Consider the following 11,222-nt stretch of genomic DNA (forward strand, 5'->3'; position numbering starts at 1 on the left):
ATTTTTTTAGAATGCAAATGTTTGCTACCTGCAACGGCGAGCTACAACCAGCGACAATGGCGACCTTTCTTTTTTGTTGCAACCGTGACTCCATTTTGCTACGACCAACAACGAAAAATGCTACAACGGCCAATTATATTTGCTGGAACCTGTCAATCGCCAGCGAGGCGGAGCTGCATCCATGGCGTGCGCAGGCGGGATCCATCCATGGCGAGCGCGGACGGCGAAGCTGCATCCATGGCGAGCGCGGCCAGCGGAGCTGCATCCATGGCAAGCGCGGCCAGAGGAGCTACATCCATGGCGAGCGCGGATCTCTGACGAGCGCGGGCGGCGGAGCTGCATCCATGGCGACCGCTGTTCTTGGGCAAACGCAGAAGGCCGGCGAGGGCGCCCGCCGGCGACGAGGGAATGCCGCGGTGGTGCTTCAAGCTCGGCCGTTTTCTCGCGGGGTATGGCGTGGTCTCGGCGGCGCTCGGGGAGGAGACAACATTTCTGCGAGAGGAAGAAGGAAGCTAGGCGAATCGTTTTTTACCTAGATCTGACGGTCTCCGCGATTTGATCTGACGGCCCGCGCGCGACCGGACGAAACGTTGGGCCGGTGCGCCGGCGCAGATCACTGCCCTTCATGCTTCCTCTTCTCTGCCTCACCATCAAACCCTTCCCCCGCCGCCACACCGCCCCCTTCTCTCGCGAGCTCTATCCTCAATCTACGGTTGGAAAATCTTGGCTGTTAGACATCTAGGCCGCCATACAAATCCTCAGGCCGGCCTACGAATCCTCAGGCCCCTGCACGTCTGCGCGCCTCTATCCTCCACCGAACATCTGAACAGGCTTTGTGGGTACATATTGTGTAAACCAATTCAGCTTTGCCATGTGGGCTGGTCGTGAAATATATGGTTGTTCATGTGCATCTGTGCAGGCATGGAGAGGTATGTATTGTAGTTAAAAAAATCTCAGATTGTGGTCTAAGAACACTTGGCGAGTAGATATGTTGATAAGCGACTAACTGCCTCATTATGTTAATTGCTGATGATGAGAGACTAATCATCCATATGTCAGGACATTTGATCTTCTGGCCGGTGGAAGACACATCAGTACTTGCCGGAATATACATCTACGTGTCTGGCTACATGCCTGCATCCCGTTCCCTCTGCAGAAAAATTAAGGTAATTGAATCAACTTGGTTTGATCTTCTATATGTGTAATACAATGGAACTGGTTACCTTCATTAATTTCTTACTTAAGCACACGTATGGCAAATCATATTTGACGCTGGGAGCCTAGCGCAGAATTGCATCGGCGATACCGACGCCCATCAGCAATCAAACAGACAAGGACGTGTTCTACCCATGTTGCAGTGCCTTAATGGCAGACCTTTGCGTATATTTTATAGGGATAAGTATATTTTTCGCCCTCGAACTCTGGCGATAGTATAGAAATCGTCCCTCAACTCTGAAACAACTAAAACTCAATCCCTCAACTATTTAAACCGGATACTTTTCGTCCCTCACGACGCTTAAAGTGGTTTTGGTATGACATGGACCCGGTTTTGACTAAAACCATCCACGTGGCCTGGTTTTGACCTGCATGTAATCTGACCTATGTTATTTATGAAATTTTGGGTTTGCTCGGAGCATTTCAGTCGCATGTTTGTCCAGTTTGGTCACAACAAATTGTATGCTAACTAGATGGTTTCAGTTCCAGACCATTTTATAAACTGAATGGGATTCATAACAGATTGTTCACATGATTTTAGACAATTTGTAAACTGAATGCATTGCAGATTGTTCACTTGTTAATAGATGATTGGACAGAGTACTGAACCGAACAGATTGCATGACAAACATAGTCTGACAACCACAAACATAGTACTGATTAGTCTTACAAGCAAACCACAAGGGAATTCTCAAAGTCTGACAAAGTAAGTGAGAAATACTACAAGCAACCACAAACATGAATTCTGACATAACCACAAGGGATAACCACAAACATGAGTACAAGTACACTAGTCCAGTAGTTTTGCTGGGACTTTCTTTGCTCTTTTATTTCCTCCAACTTGAAAACTTGCAGCACCAGATGTAACATTGACTGTAAATGATCAACTAGACTGCACATTTACTGTCACATTTGAACTTGAAGCAGACATTCGAAATATTACTGCACATTTACTGTCACATTTACTGTAAATGATGAACTAGACTACACATTTACGGTCACATTTTCAGTCAAAACCAGGCCACATGGACGATTTTAGTCAAAACCGAGTACACGTCATACTAAAACCACTTTAAGCGTCGCGAGGGACGAAAAGTATCCGGTTTAAATAGTAGAGGGACTGCGTTTTAGTGGTTTCGGAGTTGAGGGACGATTTCTATACTATCGCCAGAGTTCGAGGATTCAAAATATACTTATCCCTACTTTATATGTCGCTGAATAGCAGAATGACTCCATGAGAAAATCTTCGCCATGGTTGGAGAGAAGAGCATGTTATGGCATCCAGTTTCAAGGTTAGTAGACCAATGTCCATGCTTTGGTTTTGCGCTCTGCACATGAACGACCAACTGGAGCAGCCTATGATGGAGTCCCAGGAAAAATACCAATAACAAATGCAGGTCTAGGATATGTTGTTGTCTGATTTGAGGAGAAAAACTACTTTGAAAATTGAGACCGCTCAAGATGGTACCAGATGTTTAACTTTTCATGTTTGTTATTCTCTTTTTTCTGAGTTCTAATTAGTGTCATTCAGTTCTATCATTTTCTACAAAATAGTATATAAACTATACAATACAATTTATAGCCTAAGAAAGCTATATCATCTGAGGCCTAGCGGTTTGGACGTCAGGGGCATGGAGACAAACTGGCAATGTTCAAGGCGCCGCTGCCGGACGCGTTGTTCCGCAAGTCATGCATGGTTCCGTCCAGTACAATAGACCCAGAAAATCAGGAGCTTCATACATACATGGATGTTCAGGTATGCAATCATCTGTGATACACAAATGATATTCATAAATGTAGCAATTTCGGCTGTGCAGTACCAGCATAGCAGCACGCGTATATATTATGCATGAACCGAAGTATGTGGTGGTTGATCTATGGAGGGTACACTACAGCAGACACATTTGAAAAAATAATACAATTTACAACTTACATTTTCACAATCTTTCCTTTAAATTAAAAATATCTGTTCCCTACCATGGTATAGTAACCCGCCATATGTTGTCTCGATCTCATGCCTTGAAGCTTTATCTGTATGAGTTACCAGAAGATCACCTATTCTGTTGTGTTGTTGCGATTGCTACGCGTTCGGTCAGGCGTAGCCCCATCGCCCGCAGCACAGGATGTGTGGTATCCTAGAAGCAGTTTCAATCACGGACGATGGGATGCATGCATGTGTACATCGATGAAACGTGATCAACAGGGTAAGACATCCGACACCCAGAGGTTTGTACTGATTAATTGGTGCAATCATATATTTCTATTAATCTATATATCTTCCACTAAGACATTTATCTCTTCCACAACATGGAATCGGATTCCATGTAAAATCCACGTGGTGATGATGATACTGAATAAAATTATGTAGGAGATGGATTTGTGGCAGCGTATATGCATGATATAAAAATCAACCATAGATGAAGAATCTGAATGTGAAAAGTAGTATTTGCACATGATATGTTCTCCTTCAGAACTTGGTCCCATTATGTGGTATTTAATCTATCTCAGGTTATTTTTTTCTTATGATGTCGAAAGTGTGAACTTACCCGTGTTCTTATGTAGTTTTTTTTCTATGTTACTAACCTATATAATCAATTTGCCACCATGATCATCACCTCTCTTCTTTGACATTCACGTACATGGAGACAGAGTTGTATGAAAAGACGCTCAAGTTTTGTTTTCTATTTATTCTCAGTTTTTCCTATGACTATCGCAAGAGTACATGACACAATGATATGTGTTGTTGTAAAAGGCACAAGATAGACAAGTTTAGGCCACAGATTCAAGAATCTTGCCAGACATGATTGCAAATATATAGATTCTATTGGCAACCAGTTTCAGTCTGGTCAATTGTGAAATCATACTAAATCTTTTGGTCAGGACCAAAGTTTCAGGTAAGCATCATGGTTCTTCGAATGGTGAAAATCTGTACATTCTAAATGTCAATCTGATTTACAACTTCCATAATATATCAAGAAAGCTTCAATCACAAGACATCATTGTATTAGCTACTTATGTAGGACAGATCAATGAAACACAGGCAAGACATTAAGTTCTGAACTATGTGTCTGGAGAAGATTAGACTAAACAAATTGGTCAAGAATTTATCACACGGTTGGTACATGAACATTAATTTTCAATGGTAGGTAAATCTACTACGTAAATTTGTCTATGAACATGTCATTTTAATTTTCATATTAATGAGTGATTTGGATATCCCTGGAACGGTGGAAATCCAAATAGATTTTATGACTCCCTTACTGTTACAGTCGCCTTTCTTATTATGCTGAATATATAAGTATTTTTGTACATACAAATCAGAGAGAAGAGATGTGCGCGACAACTTCCATAGTGTTGCAGAAGAAAACTGATTACGTAGTTGAATTTTTTCTAGAAATCTAAATTGCATATTTAACAATTATGCCATTTTTATGTTCAATTTTTTAATGCTAATTTATTTTAAAATTTGTATTACTAGCAAATTATATTTGTGTGCCAGCAATGTTCGCATAGTTTATCAAAAAATAGTAAAATAATGATTACCGTAAAGCATTTTGTACAAATCAGGCTATTATATGAAGGTGTTAAGATGAGACAAACTAAAACCAATTGTTAGGCGTCTCAGTTATTATATTATAGAGATACAAACTAATTTTACCAAATTTGTAACAAATAATTAATCACTCATTCTGATTTCACTTCCCATGTTAATGTTGTCATAACTCAAACTTCTAAACTTTGTCTGTGTTTACCGAAAAATTATTAGCATGTACACTACCATATAAATATATAGAATCCTCACAGAATATTTTTTACAACATAAAATACATATTGTTCGCTATAAAATTTTGATTTAGGAAAAAACTCTGATATTCAGATTTAATTGATACAGGGAAGTACTGACTTGACAGTACAACTAGGGCACCTAATGAAATGGAGCTGATTGAGACATTAAATTCCAATTAGCACTCACTTTTGTAGGTTAGCCCGCACGGGTTGACGACTAGTATTTACTAATTGGAGGCACCACATTAATCCTTAAAATTAAAGAATTTTAACTATTAAATTAATATATAATGTATCTGTAGCCATTAGATGAAAGATAAGACATGTTGTCTCAAACTACTACGTACGAGAGTCTTACTCCCATGGGACTCTCTCCGTTTCATATAAAAAGAGAAGATCTTTCTTAAAAATCTGAACGTCCTATGCTACCACGTATGGGAAACTTCCTCCCGTGGGTCTCTCTTGGTTTCCTAGAAAAAAAGTATAACTTAAAAAAAACATAAACCAAGAATTTTATTACAAGAAATCACTTAAGGTAACTAAAGTAGATAAGTATACATTAATTTCATGCTCCAAAAATGATAATTAATCATAAACCTATTATATTAGAATTTAATGTTCAAGCTCAGTTAGGCGGCCATGCCATATAATTTTTTAATGGAAAAACGACACGTACCAAAAGTACAAAAAAGGATTAAACCCACATGCACGAAAAATTGTCCGGGATGCGGACTTTCAAGTACCGGCCAAAACAAAATCCATTTGCCTTCTCCATTCATAAAGAAAAAAGAAGATATGTTATTAAATAAAGACACACACAAATGAAACGTTCTTAGGCCCAATGTTAGAAAAAGAGTCAATGTCCCGAATATCACCAAAATAAAAACCACGTGTGTGCTCCCTTGAGAAAAACACATTAAAGCCCCGTACAAACAAATGCTCCCCAAAGCCTCACGCTTAGAAAAATTATATGTTGTTTTTCATCCACGTGCATGTTCCCATTAGAAAAATGAAATTAAAAAACCACGTACAAATAAATGCTCCCAAAAGCATTACGTTTAGAAAAAAATGTCTATTCATGAATGATTTTTTTCATTTCTTTTGTAAGAAAAGAAACAACGATCAATCAAAAATGAAAAGAATATTTCTCCCTAACGGCTTCCAAATTGTAGTTGATTTATAATGTTTTTAGCTTTGACCTGGTATATCTACCAATTATTTGAAGACTCTGTAGCTCATAGGACAAGAAAGGTTCAACCATAGAAACATATTAGAGAGAAATTTCTAGCCCGTGCAGCCGCACGGGTAGATGACCAGTACCATAAATTAGAGTCTGCTGATACAAATGATTATATGTATTTGCGCCAGTTTTCAAAGAAAATATGATTAGTCTAATCAGGTTCAGTTCCTCTGTACTCGAACTATTACTGCATGGGTGTTGTAAAGCTGGTTATAATGGGAGTAACATAGCTAGTAACATAATGCACCCCAATGCAAATTTGCTTATGTGACAAGTAATTACTAACGAGAGAGGTGTTTATACTAACATAATATGTTACTGTAACATAGCGCTTCCCAAGGATAAATGAGTCTAAAAGTTAATAATGCAATCATTTATATTACTACTTGTTTGTTACTTTGCACTATGAATATGGTAACATAGGCTAGTGTCATATGCATGACACCAGTCTAAGTTACTCCCCACTATAACTAGCCTAAGCATCCATACCAGCTGTTAATTTCAATCTGACCGCTCTTATTATCCCACTTAATTCTTTAGATAATAAAGCCTTTATGTATTCGGATAAGTACTTCCATTGACACTGCACACAACACGCTAACTGGACTGGAGAGCAAATAGCTTGAGGGAGGGGCGAGCAGATGACCTCGTCGTCGGCGAGGGTTCGGCTTTCCGGCCAAACCCACTCCCTCCCCGAGCAACGGTCCGGCGGCTGAACCTCCATGCCCGCATGCTGCGCCGCGGCTGTGTCCCTGGCTTCCCAGGATCCGCCGTACGACGCCGCCCCCTGGCCTCACCAATCGACGCCGTCCCCTGGGCTCACCGGCTGATGCCGTGGACGACAGCTACTTGGGCTCCCTTAACCCTCCCCAGGCTGCGCCGCCCGACGCCCTCCACCTCGACGGAAGCTGCCCGCTTCCTCCCGCCGCTCGTGACGTGGATCTGTCGGACCTGTGCCGCCGCCGTCCAATAAGGAGCGAGCTATTCCTCCCCCTCTTCGGTGCGTGGGTTTCCGCCGTGCGGGCGCTTCTAGAGCGCGCGAGAGGCACAGGTCATTATGTGGTTGTGACGCTCCCGATTCAATCATACACTAATCATATACGCAAATGTGTATGATCAAGATCAAGGACTCACGGGAAGATATCACAACACAACTCTAGACACAAATTAAAATAATACAAGCTTTATATTACAAGCCAGGGGCCTCGAGTGCTCGAATACATAAGCTTGAATACACAAGAGTCAGCGAAAGCAACAATATCTGAGTACAGATATAAGTTGAACAAGTTTGCCTTAAGAAGGCTAGCACAAAAGCAACATCGGTCGAAAAGGCAAGGCCTCCTGCCTGGGAGCCTTCTAACTACTCATGTTCGTCGGCGGCCTCCACGTAGTAGTAAGCATCCTCGTGGTAGTAGAAGTCGTCGTCGACAGTGGCGTTTGGCTCCTGGGCTCCATCATCTGGTTGTGACATCCGAGAAGAATGGAAAAAGGGGAAAGGGGGAGCAAAGCAACCGTGAGTACTCATCCAAAGTACTCGCAATCAAGGATCTACACTACATATGCATCGGTGTCAATGAAATGGGTAGTATATGTGGACTGAACTGCAGAATGCCAGAAGAGAAGGGGAAAGCCTAGCCTATCGAAGACTAGCATCTTCAATCCGCTCCAAGCATCTGGCAGCATCAGAAGAGACAAGAGTGGCATATTATAATATTAGTAAGTATGTTGAAACATCGCCCAGAGATCACTTCCTCGACTCCCTGCGAGAAAACAATCCCGAAGCCATCATTTCCCTTACATGCCTCAGCATCAAGTTCTAGTTGTATCGATCAGGATACAACTTCGAGTGTCCGTTACCGTAGGACAGGCTATCGGTAGATGTTTTCTTCCCTGCAGGGGTGCACCAACTTACCCACCACGCTCGACTTTGGCCGGACACACTTTCCTGGGTCATGTCTGGCCTCGGCCAAACGATACGCCGCAACCCGACCTAGGCTTAATAGAGAGGTCAGCACGCCGGACTAAACCTATGCCCCAGGGGTCTTGGGCCATCGCCCCGGGAACTCCTGCACGTTGCGAACGCGGCCGGTGAGCAGACCTAGCTACCTCCTTAAAAAGGCAGGTGCTTACGCAGTCCAACCCGGCGCGCGCCGCTCAGTCGCTGACGTTTATTAAGCTTCGGTTGATGCATACGACGCAGAACGCCCATACTATGCCCACGTGATGGTTAGTGCTATCAGGCCAGAGGCCCCTCGGATCAAATATCCAAACCGTCAGTGTGTTGGTAGTGCGGTCACGAGCAGAGACTCACGAAAGATGTGACCCCGTCGCCCCGTCTCGAGGACTTGTGGCAAGGGCTAAGAATGCCCGCCCGTGCCTCGTATTCAACTCTCGGGTACCCTCCAGGTCAACCCGTCTCCACATCACTCGCGGGTACCCCTTAGGGTCGACCCGCCTTTCCAAGTAACAGTTGTAAAGTCCAAGTATCCGTGTGTCCAAACACCAGGGGGAAACCTCGAGGAATCACCCTCGGTGGATTCCACTCGATGTAATCATCAAGGTGAACGTAGGAGGAACCATCCTCGAGGTTCACACTTGAGGGGTTGCACGACAGCGTCGTATCGGAAGTGGTTAAGGAGGAATCACCCTCGATGACCACGACCAAATAGCTACACTACAGGATTATCATCAGAAGTGCTGATTAGGTATCACCCTCGGCACTTGATAGTAACCCAGTATTGTCGAGCAACTAAGGGGAAAGTGATGTGCGGTGTCGGGGCCTGGTCTTCGAGCACGTCGATCGAGTCATCGAACATAAAGCGGGGCAACTGGGGCAAGGTGGGGGTCACTGATGGATCACTAACCAACCTATACTAAGCAGTTTAAGATAAGCAGGTAGGTAACAATAAGCAGGTTACAAAAGCAGGCTATGCATCAGAATAGGAGCAAACAATAACAATAGCAAAATCTAATGCAAGTATGAGAGAATGGAATGGGCGATATCGGGATGATCGAAGGGAGGCTTGCCTGGAAGCACTGCTGAAAAGGAAGAAGTGTTGTCGGAGGCGTAGTCGATCACAGGGGCAGCATCGGTCTCGGGGTCTACCGGAGAGAAGAGGGGGAAGAAACAATAAATATAAAGCAAACAAAGCATTAGAAAGCATAACATGGTAGTACGCGGTGTTAGGGGTGAACTAACGCAGTGCTAGACGTTGCAGACGGAGAGGGAAAACATCCGAAGGGGTTTTTCCGGCGTCTGACGTTTTCCGGACAGATGAAAAGAGAGGGGACGGTTCCATGTTCAGCATGCTAGGGGCATGTGACAGATGAACGGACCACGTATCCGGATTTGTTGGATTTTTCTGAGCAACTTTCATATACAAAGTATTTTCATCTGACTTACGGTTTAATTTATATGATTTTTCAAAGTTTTAATAATATTCTAAAATTTTGTAATTAATTTTTAATCCAAATTGACCAAGTCAACTTGACTGGTCAAAAGTGGAGGTGGTGGCCCACATGCCACTATTTTATTAATCTCCCAAAAGATTTATCTAATCTAATTAAATGGGACCCACATGTCATTTGTTAGTATACTAATTTAGTAAACTAATCCTACTCTAATTAACCCACACAAACTCACGAACACACACAGGCACACCCGGCCATGGCCTTGCCATGGACAGCCGAATGCAGCAGCAGGGTTGAGCAGTAGCAGCGCCGGCAGCAGCTGCGGCTAAGCAGCAACGTAGTGGCCTGAACAGCAACAGCTAGCAGCCATACGCAGCGCCAGCAGCAGAATGCAGCAGCCGCAGCGGCAGTTCAGCAGGGGCGGCCGGCTGCACTAGCTGAAGCAGCGAGCAGCAGCGCGCGGGAGGAGGTGCGTGGGCGCGGCCGGGGCGTGGCCTGGGGCGGCGGCAACAGCAGTACACAGCGGCGACAGAGCAAAGTAGCAGCGGGAGCAGAGCAACAGAAGCAGCGGCAGTGAGCGGAGCAGGGGGCGCGGCGCCGGCAAGGGCGGGGGCCGGGGCGCGCGGACACGGGCGCAGTGGGGACCGGGGTTGGGCGGACGCGGGGCTGGGCTCGGTCAGGGGGTCGCGAGCGCGAAGCACCGGACGTTGCGACGGCGAGCATGGGTTTGATCGGGCGCAGCACTATAGCACAAGATCGAGCGAACCTAGAGGCTAGTCAGCATCTACATGGGCACGGGAGCACTCCCGTGTGCCTAGCTGGCCTCGGGATGGCCTGTAGCCACGGCGGGGGCACCACAGCGGCGGCGCGTTTTGGCCGGAGCAAAACAAAGACGACGACGGGACTATGGCTATGGATCGAGAGCGTTTAGGAAGGGGAAACGTAGCGCAGCTCACCGCAAGTCGGAAGAGGAGCTCGAGGAGGTCGGGGATGCAGTGGAGGTGACGAATTCGTCGATGGAGCCGCGGTGGCCGGAGGTAGAAGACGACGTCGATCCCTGCATTGTGGTGATCTTCTGCTCGAGCTGCTCCTCGGAGTCGATGTAGAGAAGCAGACACAGCTCCTGCAGAGGCCTCAGCCGATGAGGTGGACGATGGACACGAGGACGATGATGGACATGGCGGGTGGAGCTCGGGCGTGTGCGGGAGAGGAAGAAAACGGCGCGGGGGAAAGGGGGGAGGACAACTAGGGTTCGTCCAGGGCGTCGGGGTGGTCTTTATAGACAGCGGGGAGGTAGTGGATGCCCGGCGCGTGCACCATGCCGGCTATGGCGCCGGTGGATGGCCGCCACGCCTCTGCTCAATGAACAGAGGAAGGAGGAGCTGGGTTGGGCCTCAACTGTAGTTCAATTAGGCCTAGTAGCACAGTAGGCTTTAGGTATTTCCTTTTTCTTTCTGCTTTCTATCTTATTTCCTGTTTGCACTTTCTTTTAACAATAAATCACTTTTGTAAAATGTGTGGCTGGTCTCAATAGTTAGTATTAACATGCCTCACTGCCACAAAAAGTTTG

General features: G+C 45.0%; 1 long non-coding RNA gene across 1 annotated transcript; it reads right to left on the reverse strand.

The window, feature by feature from the left end:
• Positions 1–7,408: 7,408 nt before the first annotated feature.
• Positions 7,409–10,909, reverse strand: LOC141027777 (uncharacterized). Its single transcript, XR_012189688.1, has 3 exons — positions 10,609–10,909; positions 9,269–9,343; positions 7,409–7,699 (listed from the first exon to the last, which is right to left on the reverse strand). It is a non-coding gene; the product is annotated as an uncharacterized lncRNA (long non-coding RNA).
• Between the last annotated feature and the right edge of the window lie 313 nt (positions 10,910–11,222).

This window comes from Aegilops tauschii, chromosome 7 (assembly GCF_002575655.3).
Source record: "Aegilops tauschii subsp. strangulata cultivar AL8/78 chromosome 7, Aet v6.0, whole genome shotgun sequence".
Taxonomy (NCBI): Eukaryota; Viridiplantae; Streptophyta; class Magnoliopsida; order Poales; family Poaceae; genus Aegilops; species Aegilops tauschii.